Source organism: Neovison vison, chromosome 7 (assembly GCF_020171115.1).
Source record: "Neovison vison isolate M4711 chromosome 7, ASM_NN_V1, whole genome shotgun sequence".
Lineage (NCBI taxonomy): Eukaryota > Metazoa > Chordata > Mammalia > Carnivora > Mustelidae > Neogale > Neogale vison.
The window spans coordinates 167,964,625-167,984,861 of record NC_058097.1 but is presented as its reverse complement, the minus strand read 5'-3'; the positions used below and the strand labels follow the sequence as shown (position 1 = coordinate 167,984,861).

Here is a 20,237-nt window from a genome sequence, read left to right as displayed (position 1 = left end):
CCCATTCAGGCCACCATTGTAAAATACCGCAGACTGGGTGACTTAGAAACAACAACATTTACTTCCCGTCGTTCCGGAGACTTGCAAATACTAGAATCAGGTGCCGTGTGGTCCTACTCTTCCTGATTCAGAGCCAGCCTGTGTCCCTCACAGGGTGGAAACGGCTGGGGATATTTCTGGAGCCTCTTTTATAAGGCATTAATCCTGTTCGTAAGGGCTCCATCCTAATGCCATCACCTTTGGTGTGTATGACTCCAACATATAAACTTGAGGCGGACATGAACATTCAGACCACAGCACTCCCTCACACCACAGCCAAAAGTTGGTCTAGACTGTGATGGCTAATTGTTGGCTCTCCGCGCCCAAGGTTTGCATACCAGAACAGACATCGGCTGGTAGCACTGGGAGTTTTTTTATTTCCTTACCCTCTGATCGTCTGCCCCCAGTTCTCCCTAGTGGGTAGATTTACTGCTGCCCTGTCCCATCAAAGTTGTCAGTCTCTGCTCCCGCTGGTGCTAATAGGTCATTCGTACTGAAACGTCTCTAGTTCTATAAGCTAAAGACTTGGCTAAGGAAAAGTAGGTTCATTAATCATGTATAGATTATACATTTGTATGCTTTCTGTTCATGCTACCAAAGGACACCTGCAAGTTGGCTCGAAGCATTCTCCATTGTATATTTGCAAGATGCCTTATGTAAATATACTCTGACGATTTTAAGAGACTCTTCTTTTGTATTTGGTGAATTAGCTCAGCTCCTCCTTTTAGTTCAGAAATTCTATGGGTATCCTCTGTGTGCATGACCTAGACCCTAACGCTCTCCATCATATACTGCATTACAGATATCTGAAATAATGAGTTTTTTTTTTTTTAAAGTATGCTCAGCAGTAATTAAACAGATCTAAATAAAGATTTTCTTTCTGGTGTTTTCATGCTTAATGCCTCAGTGCATCTCCTAAACCTCCATTCATTAGGCCCATTAATGCTCCAAATATGTAGACATTTACATCTGGACCAGACCTCACATTCTTCAGTTAAGGCTGCACTTAACTGAGGACCAAAAAGGCAAGGAGAATGGCCCAAGAATATAGTGTGGGTTAGTGGCCAGGCTAGGATCCCAATGCAGCCCATAAAGTTTGCGAATCTTGGAGCTTTTTGATCAGAGCGCCAAAGAGAGGATACTGTGTGCTGCCGATCGATGCTCCCCTCAGCCCAGCCAGGTGATCCTCAGCAAAGAGCCACCTCATCTATTTATACCCCCGTGCCTATCACACGTTATCACCTCAACGCATATCATGATATAAAAGATTAGGAGTTACTGTTTTTACTTCTTTCTCCCCCATATTCATAAGCTGCAATATCAAAAGCAGAGTGTTTTGTTCAAGATAATATAACTTATGGAATGATCTGAATGAGAGTCATTGGTTTACTCTTACCCAAAGGGCATCTCTTTGGAGTTTATTGGTGCTTTAATTCATATCAGCCAGAGACAAAGTATGACAACTTTCCCCTACCAGTCTGGGTGATGAGGCTACAGGCTTTCAAATCCAGCTGGCAGCTGATAAGGAATCAAAACAGTACCAAGCTAAAGAAGAGGGAAATGATATTTTTAACTCCAAAAGCCAGGGGCAATAAAGAACCCTGCAGGTTCTGAAAATGGTGTGAATGGTACAAAGTGGTGACTTTTTATTGACCTGAACTGAAAGGCTCCAGAGTAGAGGGGAGAAGAGAAAAGCATCTATAATACCCCACATGTGTGTTTATACGATAATGAACATTTTTGGTGAGTAAGAAAAAGTTCATTTGAAAATACTGAGGTTGATAATTCAGTCATGCCTGAGGGGGGAAAAATGTATAAGCCTGTAGTCAAATCTGCTAATTATTCTTCCATTTAAAATATAGCACTCCCTCTGACTTAATAATTAGAACCCTGACCACCCTGATTCATATAATATTTAATCTAAATATATCTTATTCTCAAAGAAATAACAAAGACTTGGGGCACCTGGGTGGCTCAGTCAGTTATGTGTCTGACTGGATCTTAGCTCAGGTCTTGATCTCAGGGTCCTGAGTTCAAGTTCCACACAGGACTCCATGCTGGGCTTGGAGCCTACTTTAGGGAGGAAAAAAAAAGGAAAAGATAATAAATACAAAGATTTTTCCCATTGGAATATTAATAATTCATACTGCTTTCCTTCACAGAGAATACAAGTTACCATACCAGAAGTTAGCACTTTGTCAGAAAATGACAGAAAAAAAAAAAAAAAAAAAAACAACTAAATTAAGATTAATCAAAACTAGGGGTGGTCCTACTTCAGGTGTGGCTGGGTGCAGAAGTTACAACAGTATTTCTGGATCGAGGACAACTTTGCCTCCCCACACAATTCTGTGTTGGCTTCATTCGAAGACAACTTCTCCCCAAGGTTCCCAAATGACCACAACTGTTCCTGGTCATACCCTTCCAGATTCCTCCCCTTCTAGAACACTGAGATAATATACTCAGAGGCAGGGCTGCTGTGTGGTTTGGCTTGTGAGTAATTGATCTGCTTAAGTGACCTGTCAAACCTTCAACTAATCCCTGTGGCCAGGAAAACGCACTGCTCTAAGTGTCTCAAAGAAAGAGGAAGGGGTCCAGTGCTAAGGTCATATGGACCGAAAGCAAGGGGAGGTAGCTTCTAGAAAGAAACTGAGGGGGTGCCTGGGTCGCTCAGTGGATTAAAGCCTCTGCCTTCGGCTCAGGTCATGATCCCAGGGTCCTGGGATCGAGCCCCACGTCGGGCTCTCTGCTCTGTGGGGAGCCTGCTTCCTCCTCTCTCTCTCTCTCTCTCTCTCTCTGCCTGCTTCTCTGCCTACTTGTGATTTTTCTCTCTCTGTCAAATAAATAAAATATTAAAAAAAAAAAAAGAAACTGAAGAATGGTTATCAACAGGTAAAAGAATGCTGGGTAGCAACAACAACAGGAGTTCAATTCCCTATTCCGGCTGTCCTCGTTTTCTGTCACTTCCATAAACTAGTTTCTGCATCAATGATTCTCCTGAATCCCAGGAACCCCAGGAACCACCACTGGTAAGATGAATCTGACCAGGCTCCATCGATGAACACTCCAAGAACACGATCTTTCCCTGTATCCATCTCAGTTCAAGCTCAATGTTGGTTCTGTAGCTTCTTTTCTCCCACAAATCCTGGCTATGACTTTTGGAACTTCTGCTGATGGGAAACAATTTTCCCTAAATCCTTATCCTCTCCAGAGAATGTTTCCTCCATTAGCCAGCTATGATCAGGACTTTTTGTTCATGTCCCCAAAATCCACTTCCCTTATCACTCTCTCCAGAGAAATGTACTATCCCCACATGATGTACATTCCATGGAAGGTGCTTGCATTCTCCAAGCTCATAACCAGACACATGACAACTCAATCCATGGTTCCATAAAACCCTTTCTCACTGCCTAATTTCATCCCTGACCCAGACTGTATAGCTAATTGCCTCAATCATAATGGGGACATAATTGGACCTTCTTCATTGAGCACTAGTATAACTGTAAGAGATATTTGTCATCAAGCTCTTAGCAAATGCGTGGCTCACAGGTGTCGCAAAAATGCTAGCTGTTCCTACTGTCATGGGTGGGCTTGGGGGTAGGTGGTCATATCTTTTGATAGTATTACCAACATTCTTGGAGTAAGAGAAAACACAGTATGTATGAGATGGAATTACTTGAATCTGGTGATAAACCATTCACTAATCTGCTGACCAAAGGCACATCTAAACAGAAACCAAATGTAGAATACTAGTGCTTTGAGCAAGACCTTCATTTATTGATTTTCTTAGTTTTCTCAGAAAAGTAGAACACCCATTTCACACATGACTTAAATACCTTGAAGGTGAATCTTAAGGGAAAGGCCATCAGTTCCTACTATGTGTCAAATACTCAACATAGGTTATTTCACTTAAATCTCACAACTATTTTATTTCACATACAAATATTTCACAACAAGTATTAATTAAATAATGCCTACATCTTACATTTTAAGGACACAAAGATAACAAGGACATTCTGTCTGTTATCCCAGACCGTGAGGGAAATGGATTAAGTAAATTAGCAGTTACAGTCAACATGATAATAGCAGGACTCAGAGCGCTAGGCAGGGGACCCAAAGCAGGGGCAAGGGTAGATTGCCTGAAAGAGCTAAAAATTTCACTTCATTTTGATGGGCAAGCAAAAGCCAAGCGAAAATGAAGGGAAAAGACATTTCATTCAAATGAGGACGGAACAACTGAGAACATAATATGTACAAGATCTTTTCTTTTTTTGACAGACAGAGATCACAAGTAGGCAGAGAGAGGAGGAAGCAGACCCCCTGCTGAGCAGAGAGCCCTATGCGGGGCTCAATTCCAGGGTCCTGGGATCATGACCTGAGCTGAAGGCAGAGGCTTTAACCCACTGAGCCACCCAGAAACCCTAATGTACAAGCTCTTTAACCCTCAAGTCAGAGAAGTCTGAGCAACTTTCATGCTCATGAGAATTGCAACAAGCTGGAGACCAGTTCTAAATACAGCAGATTGAATCCAAAAATCCATACACTTGACCATTACGCTAACTCCACAGCAAGACAACTATAAGTAGTTTGATGCAAGTATATATTTTATCCCAGTGGACGTGGCAGGAAATGAGGCTAGAAGTAGGTGGGAACTAGATCCAGAAAGGCCAGCATACCAATCTAAGAAGTTCAAGTCCCACCCTGAAGGTCAAGCAGATATGCAAAACAATCTTCAGCACAGACTCACAGGATAGACAGATAGATAGATACTCAGTAGTACTCACTGCATGCCAGGCACTGCTCTAAGCACTTACACCTCATCTAACCATACAAACGGCCCCTGAAAGTAGATACAATTATTATCTCTAATTGTAAAAGTGAGGCACCCATTGGTTAGATGACTACCTCAGGATGGCACAGCCAGCTACGTAGCAGAGCCAGGCTTCCAACCAAGCAGTCCAGCTACAGAAGCTATGCTCTTTACCACTCTGCCATCCTGCCTGCAGGTCAACCATGTACAATCGCTCAGCTTCTGACTGTGTGCTGGATGGACTAGAAAGCAGCCAGAATGGACAAGACAGGGATGGTAATACCTACTGTGAAGTTAGTGCCACACCCTCCATATTCCTTAGGCAAGCAATCAAAGTCGGAGAAATTAAGAGATGTTGCCCTAGATGACACAGTATGTGTCAGACTTTCATTCTGAGTTTCGGATTCTGAAGTCCCTTACAAAGTCTTGAACTTCCTCTTGCTAATTTCAGTAATACTATTCCCAGTCAGCTGGGTCTAAAATAATGAGGCTATCTTCTCTGTAAATTTGGCATTCAAGTGTGATCCCACTAAGTGACATGTTTAAGCATATCAGAAAATCATCCGCAAATTGTCATGCTTCCCTACCCTTGTGACTTGCATAGCTTTTCTCTGGCTAATGGTTTTAAGAAGAGATTGCAGAGCATGTCACTATTTAAAGCTGGTAAGTATCATCATCACAGTGAGCATATCGTTAGGAAAAGCATTATGTCTGCTCTTTTATGAACTGTTTTTAATATAAAATTGATCTTGAGGTGCAACAAAGGTAAATGCTATAGACTTGTTTTCTTTTTCCTTCTACTCTTTTATTTTAGTATCATTTGAGCTTTGATGAATGTTAACCATTTCTATTTAATATCTGACTTTATGGTGAAATTCCATCTTGAGACTGGAAATGACATACTGTAGAAGGAATTAGATATTTGCAACCCCTGGTATATGAATTCCAGCCATCTGTCTGCTTAATAAACACTGTAGTTTTACAATCAACTGAAAGTCAGAACCGGCTTTCAGTATAACAAAATCATGGAAAAGGCTATTTCCTGCTTTAAGGGTGCCATGTTGCCTCTCCAGAGATTTCCCCTATGTGCTTAAGGGTGCAGATTAAGGAGTGTGCCATAGTAAATTCTTATTAATTGTAACCTACCCTGAAGGTTTTTTAGCTGCTGGCGTAGCCACTAGCCACAGGTGATTGCTGAGCACTTGAAATCTCTGATCTGAGGGGTGTCAAACCTGTTTTTTCTTTCCTTTGTTAAGGCAACTTTTAGAAATTTATAGTAATGTGTGTGTTTTATGTCATATTTCCACTGGACAATGCTATTCTAGAGCCAAAGCATCTACTGATTTTAGAACACACATCTGTGAATATGCATGTTTTGCGCTTTGTTTTGTTAAACGTAAAGCAAATCCTCTCTGAAGACATTTATTACACTTTGGTTTTCTTCTCTTTAATATAGTCTTCAAAGAGATACTGGAAGTGAATATACCAAAATTCAATATCCTTATCTATGTAAAACTCCACAAATCAGCTTTCAATAGTTTAGAAGACTGAAAGCAAACTATTTCCCAATCTTGTCTAGGCACAGTTCGAAAAATAGGCTATGTTTTAGAGGGCTATCTAGAATTCATTTGTCATCTGTGTGGTACTTATACAAGCTAAATAACCATTTTATGCAATTTTAGTATTCAACCTATAGGAAAAAACCTAAAAGCATAAGCTAGATTTGAATAAATACTTGAATTTTTGCCTTATTCCTGCCCAGTGTCTTTCAGGATGTGCCACACTGGAAAAAAAAAAAAAATGGTATTACCCACAAAGGAGTACAAGAACACAGTGCAAAAGAACAGACACATGATTTCTGTCTTACAATTAAAAGTGGAAAACTTACCAATTCTGGAATGAACGATCAGTGACAAGATGAAGAGAATTGTCACAATAACCTGAAGGAATCAGTTATTTAAGTCGTAGAATTATGAGAGGTCCAGGGCTCAGGAGGAGAGTTACTTTACTGAGTCACTGGCAGTTCGACTCCAGAGATACTTAATGATTCTGAATTCTTTGCACTGCTTTCAAGTGACCCATAAAGCAGTTTCTCAATTTTTCTTAAAAACTGGCAAGATTGGAAAGCTTGGACAAAAAGTGAACTGTCTAATTTGATTGAAGCCAGATAGAAGTGGTGATGACACAGTTGGAAAGAATGCATTCACTCAGCTGGAAAAAGTTTTAAACCCTGGGTACTCCCAGCCTTTCTTACTTGAAGGCCTGCAAGTGATCTTCACAGTGCATCAGCCAGATTCCATTTCGTAACTGCCCTGAGGTTCATTTCCCACAAATAATAATGCAGCCACTTCTATTCACTTAGAATTTTATTTGCAACAATACAGCAGAGACTGCTGGTGCTCACTGACAGCTGTGTCCTCCCCCTTCCCAGGCACACAGAGGTTCTGCTCGATTGGATATGGCCATGGATGGAGTTCTGCCCAATGCCTTGTAAGCCAAAGTGATACGTGGCACTTTCAGGTCTGGTCCATGAATACCTTCCCTGCATGACCTCTTTTTCCCCATCGGCTGATGGAAGGGTGAGGACTCTGAAAACCAAAAAGAGGTTGCAACCACAAGACAGAAGGTGAGTTGGGTTCCTGACCTACCTATGGAACAACAGTCCCACTTGTCACCCACTCTGTGAGCAATGATGGGAAAAATAAGAATTTGTTTTGGATCTACTGAAACTTTGGACCTTTTCTATCATAGCAGGTACCACTGCTTCCTTGCCTTACATTAAGTAATCTCATGTATGTTAGCTAGTCTGCACTACAGTTTCCCCATTTCGGAGCAAAGAAGTGAGAAGACACTTGAAAGGCGAATTCATTATGTCTAATAACAAATGGGAAAGGGGTAGTAAGAGGTCACGTGACTTGTTCAGTTAACCCAGGACACTATGTAAACCAGATTCCCAGCAAATACACATCTAGGTATAAATGAAAAGATGAAGGAAATGTGATAAAAATAGACAGTGAATTCAGTGTGGCCAAGCTGGAGAAGAACTGTATGTTAAGGAGTAAGCTGTGAGCAATTACCAACAGAGCTGAGGCACTCGGCCATGGGCATACCGGCTTTATTCTAGCATGCATGAGGCTGAGATGAAGAAACACATCACTGTGTTGGGATGGAATGAGGCAGAAATACAAAACACACAACTGTGAACCACCACATTCTACTGGCCAGTAGAAGTTGGATTCTGCCAATATCCCATTGCGGGAGGACTGACATTAGCAATACCCCTAAAGTCTGCTGACATTTGCACATTGTATGTGTTTTTCCATTTGTCCTTTGTGTCTTTAATAAAAATCTGAGTCAAGAGCAATCTCTAAGGTAATAGTAAAGAAGCATCTGGGCCAGGCAGACTCAGTGGCAGTACCCGGCCTGGGCTCCTGACGACACAGCACAATCCTCATCGAGAGAGACCAATTCCACTTAGGTTAACCTTGCCTTAAAATATGGCACCTGACTGGGTACTATGGTTTTCTGGATCTACGTGTAATAAATACTCTGCATGTATTCTGAGTTGATCTGGGCATGTCAAGTACAGCTGGCATCATTCTATAATAGTACCAGTTGTTAAATACTTTGAATATTTTACAAATAACTGCTTTCCCAAACAGATCATAACCCAGAAGATGGCTTAGAGACTGACTACGTTATCTTCAATAATGTTGCCTAAAGGAACATTAGGGAACATCTCTTGGTCCATTGAGAATTGTTATTTAAGAAAGAAAGATCATGTTATCTAGACTTCTGAACAGAAAGTCAATGTTTAGTGGACTGTTTTCAAATAAAATTGACTGCTATATATTTATATGGCTCTGCTAATCTCATGAGTCATTTCAGATGTGACAATTATGGATAACAAACACCTATGTAACTCACCAAAGTACAACCTCCAAATGCACTCCAAAGAATCAGCACTTGCCTAAGTGTCAGAGTTCCACTCCCCGTGTGATGCAAGCTGGTTTAACATGTTTCCCTAGAGACGAAGGCAGTACTGTCTGCAAACTTGAAAAGGTAAGCATGGACTTGGTAAGTGATGGAAAGTGCTTCGAGTGCATTCAAGAGACTCTTTTCGCCCAGCAGAAATGCACTTGAAGGAAAAGGATAATAAAGGCTAGGACAGGTGATATCAAGTCTGCCTTGTAAAGCCAATCTACAAACCAATATATGCCACCCAAGTCCCCTCCTTGCCCCAGTCTTGCTAACACACTGTATTTGTTTCAAGTTGGAAATAACAGCTTCTTTGCCCACTTGCAGTTCTTTATCAAGCTGATAAGCAGAACACCTCTTGATAACTTACGACACAATCAGTTTCATTTTCTAGTTTCAGTCACATTTCTCAAAAAAAACATTATTGAAACTTTAAGCATAATGATCTCCTCTAAGCACAGACACACTTTTTTCTCTTAGAATTAAATCAGTGTTAAAAAGTGCCCTCCCCTGCTTTAGGACCATAACAAACCCATCCACTTCTAAATTTAACACCAGTGCTGGTTGGTAAGCGTTTGTAGAAGAGTGAATTTGCCAGAAAGGTTTGAAGTTATTTTAATGCTGCTTAACACTGCTGTTGATATTCAAATACTCACGTTAACATGACTACCAATCTACTTTTACTACCAGTAATAGTGCATTTAAAAGAGGTGAGCATTTCTGGGGGTTGAGTAGTGAGACTGGAGAGTCGTTAGCATGCTATCTTCTTTGGTCCTCAAAAATGACAGTAGAATGATTGTTTTAAGTTTCTTTGTGTCTCCTGTCCAACAGAAAGTAGCTATTTCCCTTAGAAGGAGAAGTGTCTCCTTGCCAAGTGACAAACTGATTCACATATGCCACAGAGACCATGGCTCCAACATGATACAACCCATCTCTTCTCTCAGACCTTCTGGATCAGGCAAAGAGAGGACTTCTACAACTCTCCATCTGTATGCAATCAGGAAAGCAAAGATCTGAGCAAGCATTGTCTCTTCAGCTTCTGCCTTTTCAATTAAGACAGAATGAGAGGAGAGCCCTGGAAGAGGGCCTGATTGTCCCAGGGAGCCCAAGACAAAGCCAACACTATGATTCGCACATTGTCTCATGTCCATTTTGAACCTGCAGGAATGGAGACAAAAATGGTGATAACTCCAAATCTCCACCAGGCAGTGGGAGAGAAATACTCCATTTTTATGAAACAATGTGATCCTAAATTTATCAATGGTTCAAAGTGATATGACCATCAGAATAATTGGTTCCATGCTGTCTGGAGCCACACAGTGGAACATAGATCTGAGACTCATCAATGTTTCCCATTGATCAACCAGGGAGCCAAGACATATTATGAAAAGACAATGTCCTACTCAACAGCACATACTGAAAAACTATGGAAGTCTCTTGGAACATGAGAGGCAGAGTTCTGTGTTTAATAACTTGTCATGTTCCCCATGTTCTCTTGACTTCCCATCACAAGTGCTTCTCAGCTCTACACCTAGTCCTAGGTAGGACTGCTGAGTAAATAGTGAATGAGTATAAACAGAAACCATTTGAAGACGATTCTGAAATAGACACACACACACACACACACACACACACAAAAAAGATGTAAACATGCACAAAAGATACCACACTTGGGCTGCCCCATTGCCTCTTACATTGGGGTAAAAAATTTGACCCTTTCTGGTATGATCATGTTCAGTATCCATAGGACACTTGGTATCAACGGGGTATTTGGGATCAATAGGAATGAAACATAAAATAGAATAAATGGATTTTCTATGTACAATGGTCTTTGAACTTAAATAACAAGCCCATTGATGATTTTCTAAAATATTAAAATAGGTATTTCTCAAGCATTTACAACTTTAATTCTTCTTTGATTGTCTGACAATGATACAGATTCAGCGTAATTAATACATGAGGCTACAAGAGCAGAATGGCTTTGTGCCAGATGAACTAGCCAATCCCATTTCAGATTAATATTTATTTACTGAGCACCCAGAAAGCACAAGGTCTCCTATCAGTGAGAAAGGCTGATACATAAACAGCTAAATTTAACAAGGCATAATGCATTAAATACAAGCAGAAATGATAGGAGAAATAATTTATACTGACTGAAAAGATCAAGGAAAAATGGGATTTGAGTGGGCTAGGAAGGGTAAACAGGATGCCTGGGTGGCTCAGTGGGTTAAGCGTCTACCTTCAGCTTGGGTCATGAGCTCAGCATCCTGGGATCGAGCCTGTGTCAGGCTTCCTGCTTGGCAGGGAGTCTGCCTCTCCTTTTCCCTCTGCCCTTCCCCCTTGTTCATACTCTCTCTCTCAAATAAATAAATAAAATCTTTAAGAAAAAAAAAAAAGAAGGGTAACAGGATTTCAACTGGAAGAAAAAAAGGATGGAAAAGTCTCTCCAGTATAATAAATGATCCCAAAGAGAGAGAAGGGCCTGGCCAGAGAATACTTAGTTCAGTTTCAGTGTGAGTGGTAAGAGAATGGGCAAAGCTCTTGTAAAAGATGAAGCTAGAAATATCTAGATGGGGCAAGCTGTCACTGGGTCTTGAGTGCCCTGCTGAAAAGTGTAGACTTTGTTCAATACAAGTTAGTTTCTTCAGTAGAAAATGATGTCATTCTATAGCCCACTCTTCAGGTTTATGAGTGTTTAAGCATGACATTATGATTCGGCATGTTCCTGATAAACTCTTTTTTACCACGGTATATTCAAGTTTGTACCCCTGTGTCAACAACACCTTCTATAACTGGCCGAACTCAACTGAAAGGGATTTTTGTCATCCATGCCCACCTTCAGTCCTTTCTTAAATTTACGATCCAGGGTCAAATCATCAAATAGGCCTAAAAAAAAATCTGAAAGTCACATTCCTTATAGTAATCTGACCTGGTCCAATTATTTCAATATGAACTGGGGGTGGGGGATGGGGACAAACTAAAACTTTAACCAAACTAGCAAAGGGACAGACTCCCATACCATCATCTTTAGGTGGAAAATTGTAAGTAGCCCTCACTGCTCCAAATGCAGTCCACACTTGTTGAAAGTTGACCCTGAGCATCCTCTAACCCACCTGCTTCCTGATTTTATAAATGAATCACGTGTATGGTAGAGTTTCAAATCCCTCCTTGAAATATGACGACATTGCTCTGTAATCAGACGTGCACTCCTAAAAAAATTCCACCACCTTTAACTATTTATCACTATGATTGTGTTCTTACAAATGGACCCGCCTCTAAATGTGTCAAACCTGGCCCGAATGTCAATCTCGCCTCTCGTCATTCTCTCCAACATTCTGTCCGTATATCTAAAGGCAGAATTTTAGCTTGAGACCTTTCTGGAATCTTCCTCATTAAATTAGCCGCTTCCAAAATGACATCTGGAGTGCTGTGAGCACTCTTGCCAAAGGCTTTCCTATTCCCCTTGCATTCGCTTCAAAATCCCTAAACATCATCTTCTCTGAGTCACAACCCAGCAGTTTACCAACTTTACTATCTTCAGCAGTATCATATCAAAAGAACAGATTTTTCTCTCCTGCCTCTCCCTATCCTGCGCTCCATTCATGACTCTGATTCTCTGAAAGCAACCCTGCACAGGTAAGATCCCTAGATTACTTAACTTAGAATTTCATTTACATCTTAAGCACGTGCTGTCACATTAATCTTTCTGTCTACACCAAGCCTTCTCTGGCCTTCTGTTAACTGACTTTCTGGGTTTTTCTCCTAAGGTTTATCTGCCTTCCATCAAGCAGAATTTCTGGGAAGTAGCACTTCCCCAAATGCACCTCCCTGCAAACACACTTAAAATAAGTGACTTCAGAGAGCTAGAAGGATTCTGAGGTGCCTTGAAATAAATACACAGCTACGTTCCAGGAACTTCTACAGCGAAGTGAATTCCACTGCCGTGATTTTCTCTGAAGGTCTGTCATTTCGTTAGCAAAGCAGACTCCACACTAAGGGCTATGTGCAGATCTACCTTCAGGAGCAGAGATACCCTTGGCTGGGGGCAAGATGTGAGTGGCTTAAGTGCCTCTGTTTCCCATGCAGATTTTGCTTTGTTACAGAATCTTCTTTTTTTTTTTTTTTTTAAGATTTTATTTATTTAGTTGACAGAGAGATAGATCACAAGTAGGCAGAGAGGCAGGCAGAGAGAAGGCGGGGAAGCAGACTCTCCACTAAGGAGGAAGCCCGATGCGGGGCTTGATCCCAGGACCCCCAGATCATGATCTAAGCTGTAGGCAGAGGCTTTAGCCCACTGAGCCACCCAGGCACCTGTTACAGAATCTTCTAAGAATCTTCTCGATACACAAGTATATGCTCTATCAGAAAGGCATCTTGAGGGTGCCTGGGTGGCTCAGTGGGTTAAGCCGCTGCCTTCGGCTCAGGTCATGATCTCAGGGTCCTGGGATCGAGTCCCGCATCGGGCTCTCTGCTCAGCGGGGAGCCTGCTTCCTCCTCTCTCTCTGCCTACTTGTGATCTCTCTCTGTCAAATAAATAAATAAAAATTTAAAAAAAAAAGAAAGGCATCTTGATGTGTTCATTCATCGGAAACTTCTGAGCACTATACCATGCTTAGCTCTGTGCTAAATGTTGGTTGAACCTAGATCTGCAGTAAAGGTCTGCAGAAAGCAGGCAAGTAAACGGTCAGCTGCAGCATGGGGCTAGAGCAGTGTTTGGAGAGTGTCTTGGAGCACAGAGGAGGAGTGTTCACCCAAAATGAGATCAAAGAGGGCTTCATGGAATTGAAAGGTAGGAAAAAAATGAAGGTACATTGCCATAACCTGCCAAGTCATGAAACAGCCTCTTCCCATGCTTAGAAAATAACTGTCCTTTCCTTCTCCAGTGTTTAACATATTTCTCTGAGCATCAAAAAAGCAGGAGGGGACACTATGAGTGTGATATTACCATCTCCTGAAATGCTGGAGGGTCTTGAGCAAGGGCATCACACTAGGTTTAGGAAAGACCCTAGATCAGAAGACCCACACTGGAGAGAGCTGCAGCCAGAGAACGGAGAGTGAGATGGGGAGCCAATAAAAGCCCCAGGGGCTAACTCCTTAGCTCTGATTTTTTGCTTAAAGAATTCAAATTTCAAAAACAAAAACAAAAACAAAACAGCTCCTTGTACATCTTTCATCTAAAAAGGTGAAACTACACACAAACATTTTGCTGCCTTTTTTTTTTTTTTTTAAACATTTTGCCGCTGCTTAATAGAAGTTGCTGGCAGATTCGGGGGTTAGGGAACTTCTTTTCTAGCTATCTGATTTCCCTAAGAAAGGTTCCCCTTGAACCACCTTCTGGTTCTTCCCTGAATGCTGGTGAGTGAGAGAGATTGGACCTGGACACGCAGAGCCCAGCTCTTTCCTCACTTACGCACTAGGGAGGTACGCAGAAAACACCCACTCTGGGCTGGTTCTAGTGCCCTCCTGTGCGCAGAGGAGGCCCTATGGGGAGACACTCCAGGGGCTGCCTTGGTCCACGGTAAACAAGTGTGGTGGTCTAATTTGGCGGTTCCGTATCATGAATACTATTGTCAGATACATAAGCCATGTTCTCTGGTGTAATTCTTATCAGTATTCATATTGACGTTAGGGTTTCCACTGCTTGATTTATTTGTCTCTCAACTGGTTCTGAATGCAGGTGGAGGGAGAAAAAAGACTTCATTTTTAGGCTCTTCTCAAACCATAACAATTATCATAAATAGTTAATATGCTGGTCCCCGAGAGATCATCTCAGATAGCCTGATAAGGCCAAGTGTCTGACGTTATAACAGAGGATCTGACAAAACAAAGATAAAACACAAAGCCAGTCTAGAAGGAGACAGAAGTAGGGAGGCAATCCACAGTGCAGCCGCAAGGAGACAGGAGCGAGTACGAGCAGCACTGGAGCTCCTGGAGAAAGGAGTTCCTAAACCCCAGCCACATTTTTGCCCTTAGGTTGTAGGACACACCCGGAAAGCAAAGGCCAGCAGACATGTCCAACTTCACCAGCATACAACCAGCTCAGAAGAACCCTTCATCTGGGGATTAAAGCTCTGTGCCCCCATCTTAACATTCTTAATAACTGCATCTTTGAATAGGTTTTGAAAATGCAATCTAATGGGATAACACAGCACACCCTGGGGCTTTGCAGCCCTAGCTCCCTAGCTCATGTGTGGTTCACCACCCTTGGCCTCTCCCCTACCCCCCACCCACCCCAGGATGAGTTCTCAGTTCTCCGTTCTTCAGACCCCTGAGCCTTGGTCCCTCACAGCCTCTGTCTTTGCCACTCAGCAGCAACTGCTCTCTGCCCCCAGCAGGGGCCTGTGCAGACACAGGAAGGCTCGGGGGTGTGGGGGGATGCATGTGCTGAGTTTTCCAGGTAAAGTATGCCTGTGTCAGCCTCACTCTGAGCGAGCAGCACACAGGTGCATTCCACGGTGATGCAGGGAATTGGTGGGGAGACTGCGGTCTCTTGGGTTTCTCATCTGTTGGGGATTGGGGTGCAGGGCTCAAGGGAAGGGGAGCTACCGGGCTCAACCTCCCTGCCCCCACCAGGTCACACTGCACTGGTCCAGGCAGAGAGAAGCCCTGTGGTCAGTGGGCTGAGTGTGTGTGTGTGTGTGTGTGTGTGTGTGTGTCAAGGTAGGGGATGGGCCTGAGGCTCCTCCGAGCATTTGCACTGACCTCAAGAGTATCCCCCATGGCCGATGGAATGACTTTATTTTTTAACTGATTTTGTGGGGGAGGGGTTGAAGGAGAGACAGAGATAGAAGGAGTGAGAGAAACAGTCAGGTACTTGACCAACTGAGCTACTCAGGCACCCTGGAGAGTGACTTTAAATAGCAAATAAAAAACACCTCGATAAGGTGTGAAAGACACTACAAAAGAAAGGCAAAAGTTTCATATTTTAGTACTTTTAAACAGAAGACTTTTCCTTTTTTCCTATTTTTTCTCCCTCACTCTCACTTTACTCTGGGCTCTATGACAATTTCATAGCCAGGCTTGCCAGTAGATTTCTCTTGCTTGCAACCAAAGGAGTCCTAACCAACACCTCATAATGCCTTTCGCATGGCTCGACATTTTGAATAATTTTTTGTAAGCCTCTTTCACATGAGATAATACTATTTTGTAGATAGTTACATTGGGTAGGAAGCATCTGTTCAAATCTTTCTCCCCACACTAAATGGTGACGTCTCCAGCGACCTTGTCTTATTTGCCTTTTATTCTTTTGGTGCCCAGAACTATGCTCCAGACATAAAATTCACATTTACTCTATGTTTGAAAGATAAATGTCAATATTATCAGTCATTAAGATAAGAATGTTCTTGGGGCGCCTGGGTGGCTCAGTCGTTAAGTGTCTGCCTTCGGCTTAGGTCATGATCCCAGAGTCCTGGAATCAAGTCCCACATCAGGCTCCCTGCTCCACAGGGGGCCCGCTTCTCCCTCTCCCATTCCCTCTGCTATGTTCCTTCTCTAGCTGTGTCTCTCTCTGTCAAATAAATAAATAAAAATCTTAAAAAAAAAAAAAAAAAGATAATGTTCTCAAGGATCATCACATCTTATCCAGGCCTAAGGGACAGACAAGGGAGAAGGCCCTGTCTTTTACCTCCTGACAGCTGCCCCGAGCCCAATTTCAGATCCAGGTTCATGCAGAACTGGCAAAGCAGATCAACATTCCTATAGACGACCCCAACCCGCAGTCATGTTGTGCAAATCAGATCTGAAACAGTTTGCCAGTGTTTTGTCCATTTAACCCCAAACTTTTAGCAACAGCTCTTGCATAGATTCAAAAGTAATTTAGTCTGTTTGCCAAAAATAGGAGCAAATTAAAAAAATTATATATTGACATTGTACTGTCTCTTCCCTTGCCGATTTTACGGTCTCTAATTAGAAGAAAACAAACAAACAAACGAGTGTTAAATGATGAATGTCCAGAGAGGAAAGGAAGAAGGGGAAAGAGAGAAAAAAAGAGAAAGGAAGGGGACTAAAGACAGTAGCACTAATCAGGTTAAATTGGTCAAGCCATGCCTTATTCAAGATTTACCTGTGAGCTGGAACAACGCTATCCACCTCCCAGGGATATGGTGGGAACTAATGAGGTAACATATGCAAACACACTCAGAAAGCCAGCTTGCACATATTTTGTGACTCCTGAAGCTGAACAGGTACTTACCACCCACATGAAAAAAAAAAAAAAATCCAAAATAAAAGAAAGAAAGAAAGAACACCTTCCCTGGGCACTGGCCTCCAAGAGAGTTCATCTGAATGAATTCATACCAATTAGTATTGCTTGAGAACTTGCTGCCTCATATTTTGCTTGTGCATGTTGTTATTGGTGTTTATTTCTATGCAGATGCAGCTAATTCCATGAACACCACCACCTCTAGAAGAGCTTTCATACATTTAAAAAAAAAAACAGTTCAAGGGCACTGCCTTTAAGAGGCTGTCTTCCACTCAAGGTCCTGGGATCTAGTCCAGTACTGGGGAGGAGTGGGGGGTCCCGGGACCTAGTCCAGTACTGGGGAGGAGTGGGGGACCTTCCAGCTCAGCGGGGAGCCTGTTTCTCCCTGTGTCCTGTCCCCTGCTCTTGCGTGCTCTCTCTCTGCCTTAGAAGGATCTTTGCAGGGCACCTGGGTGTCTGAGTCAGTTCAGTGCCTCACTCTTGACTGGGGCTCAGGTCATGATCTCAGGGTCACGGGACTAAGCACCCAGTTGGCCTCCGCACTCAACAGGGAGTCTTCCTGAGATTCTCTCTCCCTCTGCCCCCCCTCCTGCTCCTTCTCTCTCTTGTTCTTTCTCAAATAAATAAAATCCTTTAAAAAAAAATCAGTTCCAGTTGTCTAGTTATTCTTGTCTAACTCCCTCTGTAAATGTTTCAGTTGCAGTTGGAAAAGTTAACTGCACACAGCGTGCTCTGAAACGGAGACACAAATCTGGGTACTTCGGTCAGAAGGCGGAGGTTCAAGGCAACTCATCATCCCCCCCTCCCTCCTCCTCCCACACTGCACCACCGCTGATACTGCTTTTACATTTTACAGCATTTGATATTTTAAAAACACACTGATACATATACCCTCTTTGAAGACGTCTTTGCAATAACATTGTTGGAAAAATACAGATGGTGATGTTAACCCATTTTACTATACAGAAATATAGAAGTTACAACTCACCAGCAAGAAAATCTTGTCTAAGATTTCCTTGTCTTAGACCTTGTCTAAGACTCTGTAAACTCATGGTCCAGTTCTGCAACTACACCGCACTGCCCCCGCCAGGCAACATGTATAAAATATGAGATGCTCCCTATCTTATTGATGGCCACACAAGGGACCGGGAGAACCACATGAAACAAAATTACTGTCCTTGATTCTTTACTTTCAAGACTGTGGACACCAGAAACGTAATTGGAACTCACATTTTTTTTACAATCAGACTTTCGAACTCCACAAAGGGGAAGCCAGTGCTTATCACAATGGCATGCGAGGGTTTGGCAAACACAGACTCACTGAACTAGTGTAATTAATATTACTTTATGAGGTAACATAATTCTGAAAAAAAAAAAAAAGGAATTGAAGTCAAATCTCTATGCGCTGCTCACACTCTAACATTAGCATGCAACTACCAGCAGCGGGCTTGATAATCCATGGAACTGTATTAATATTTATATCTTTTTGTTTCACTTGGGAAGTATTTTTAGCCTTCTTTTAAAATTCATGTAAATTCCCATTGTAAAAGATGCAAACAACATCGAATTCATTGAGGTCAATGTTCTTTGCTGCACAGACACATCCCCATGGATGATAAAATGAACAGTTTGCATGTTTCCAGTCTCTGCACATTGACATAAAAGTATGCATATAGGTATTTGTAAATAATAAATCAGACTTGCGATGATATTATAGGTATTGTCCTATAGGTCTATTTTTCTCAAAAACATGTGTCAGAGTGTGTATATGCGCAAGCACACGTGTACATACATACATCGAGTTTTAAACCTCTGTACTCTATTCCACAAAATGACTTGTGACATAAATCATTCCACTACCAACATATTTTGGTGGTTTCTGGCTTTCAGTGAATACAAACTATGCAGCAAACCATCACCATAGTGCATATTCCTCCCGCTCACGACATGTGCCTTTTCTAGAATACATTTCCGCAGGTAAAAATCGATGGAATCGAGAGAGAATCCTGACATTACTCCTCAGATTACTTTACACATTGATAGATTTTCTCAAATTGCCATTTAAAAGTTTCACCAATTTACAGTGCCATGTAAACAAATAAAAAACAATTCTGTTTACCCCAACCTCAGCAACGGAGCGTAACATCAAATTTTTTAAAAGATTTATTGATGAGAGAGGGAGCGCGTACTAGCACTGCCGAGAGGCAGAGGGAGACAGAGAATCTTAAGCAGGCTCCGCGCTGAATATGAAGCCCCACTTGCCGCTCAATCCCAAGCCACATCCTCAAGCCAAAACCAAGAGTCAGATGCTGAACCGACAGTCACCCACTTAGCGCACTGAGAATAAAATCAATTTTTAAAAATTCTCCCCAGTCGAGTGCACGAATATGGTCACTTGGTCACTGCACATTGCTTCTCTCTCTTCATCAGCATGTCATCTCCACAGAGGGCTGATAATGTACTATGTGTCCTTGGGCAAGTTCCTTAACCTTTCTCACCTCTAAAATGGGGATGATAATTATAATAATACCAAACTCAAAGGATTATTTCCTGTTTTTTGTACATTTTGCCCCTTTTTCAATATAATGTTGTCACTTTCTTCTCTGGTTAATCCAGTACGTTAACACGTATTTACTGAATGCCTACAGTGTGCCAAGCTTCGCTCTAATTGCTGGGGAACAGACCAGGGAGGCAAAACTAAGTTAATTTCTCTCAGAGAGCTTCCATCCCCATGGGGAGGCAGACAATACAGAAGCAAAGACTTAAATGTACAATGTTCTGTCATGTCGTATTAGTGAAGGAAAAGAAAAGTAGGGCATAAGGCTAAGAAATATAGGGGTGCTATTTGAGCGTTGGCCAACCAAATTTCTATGATAAGGGGACCCTTGTGGAGAGACCTTAAGGAAGTAAACATCCAGGCTGAGGGGACAGCAAGCACATAGCCCTGAGATAGGAATGTGGTTGGCGAGTCTGAGAAAAAGTGGGAATAACATGTTGGTTGTAGAAAGAATGAAGGGGAGAGCAAAGAGAAAGACCAGCTGAGAAGAGCCAGAGACCAGATTCTGAATGTTCTCAGAAGCCATCAGGAGCAATTTTAATTTTATTCTAAAGGCAGATGGCAGCCAAGGAACTACCTCTGAATTGCTGAATCGCTCAGGACACAGAGAGAAACTTGACACCTCCAACCAAGCACATACCTCTAGTATGGCCATA

General features: G+C 42.1%; 1 protein-coding gene across 2 annotated transcripts in view; it reads right to left on the bottom strand.

Annotated features, from left to right (window-relative positions):
• The window catches only part of NELL1 (neural EGFL like 1), an 830,042-nt gene that overhangs the window by 306,842 nt on the left and 502,963 nt on the right, over positions 1 to 20,237 (bottom strand). The gene's annotated exons all lie outside the window — the stretch shown is intronic.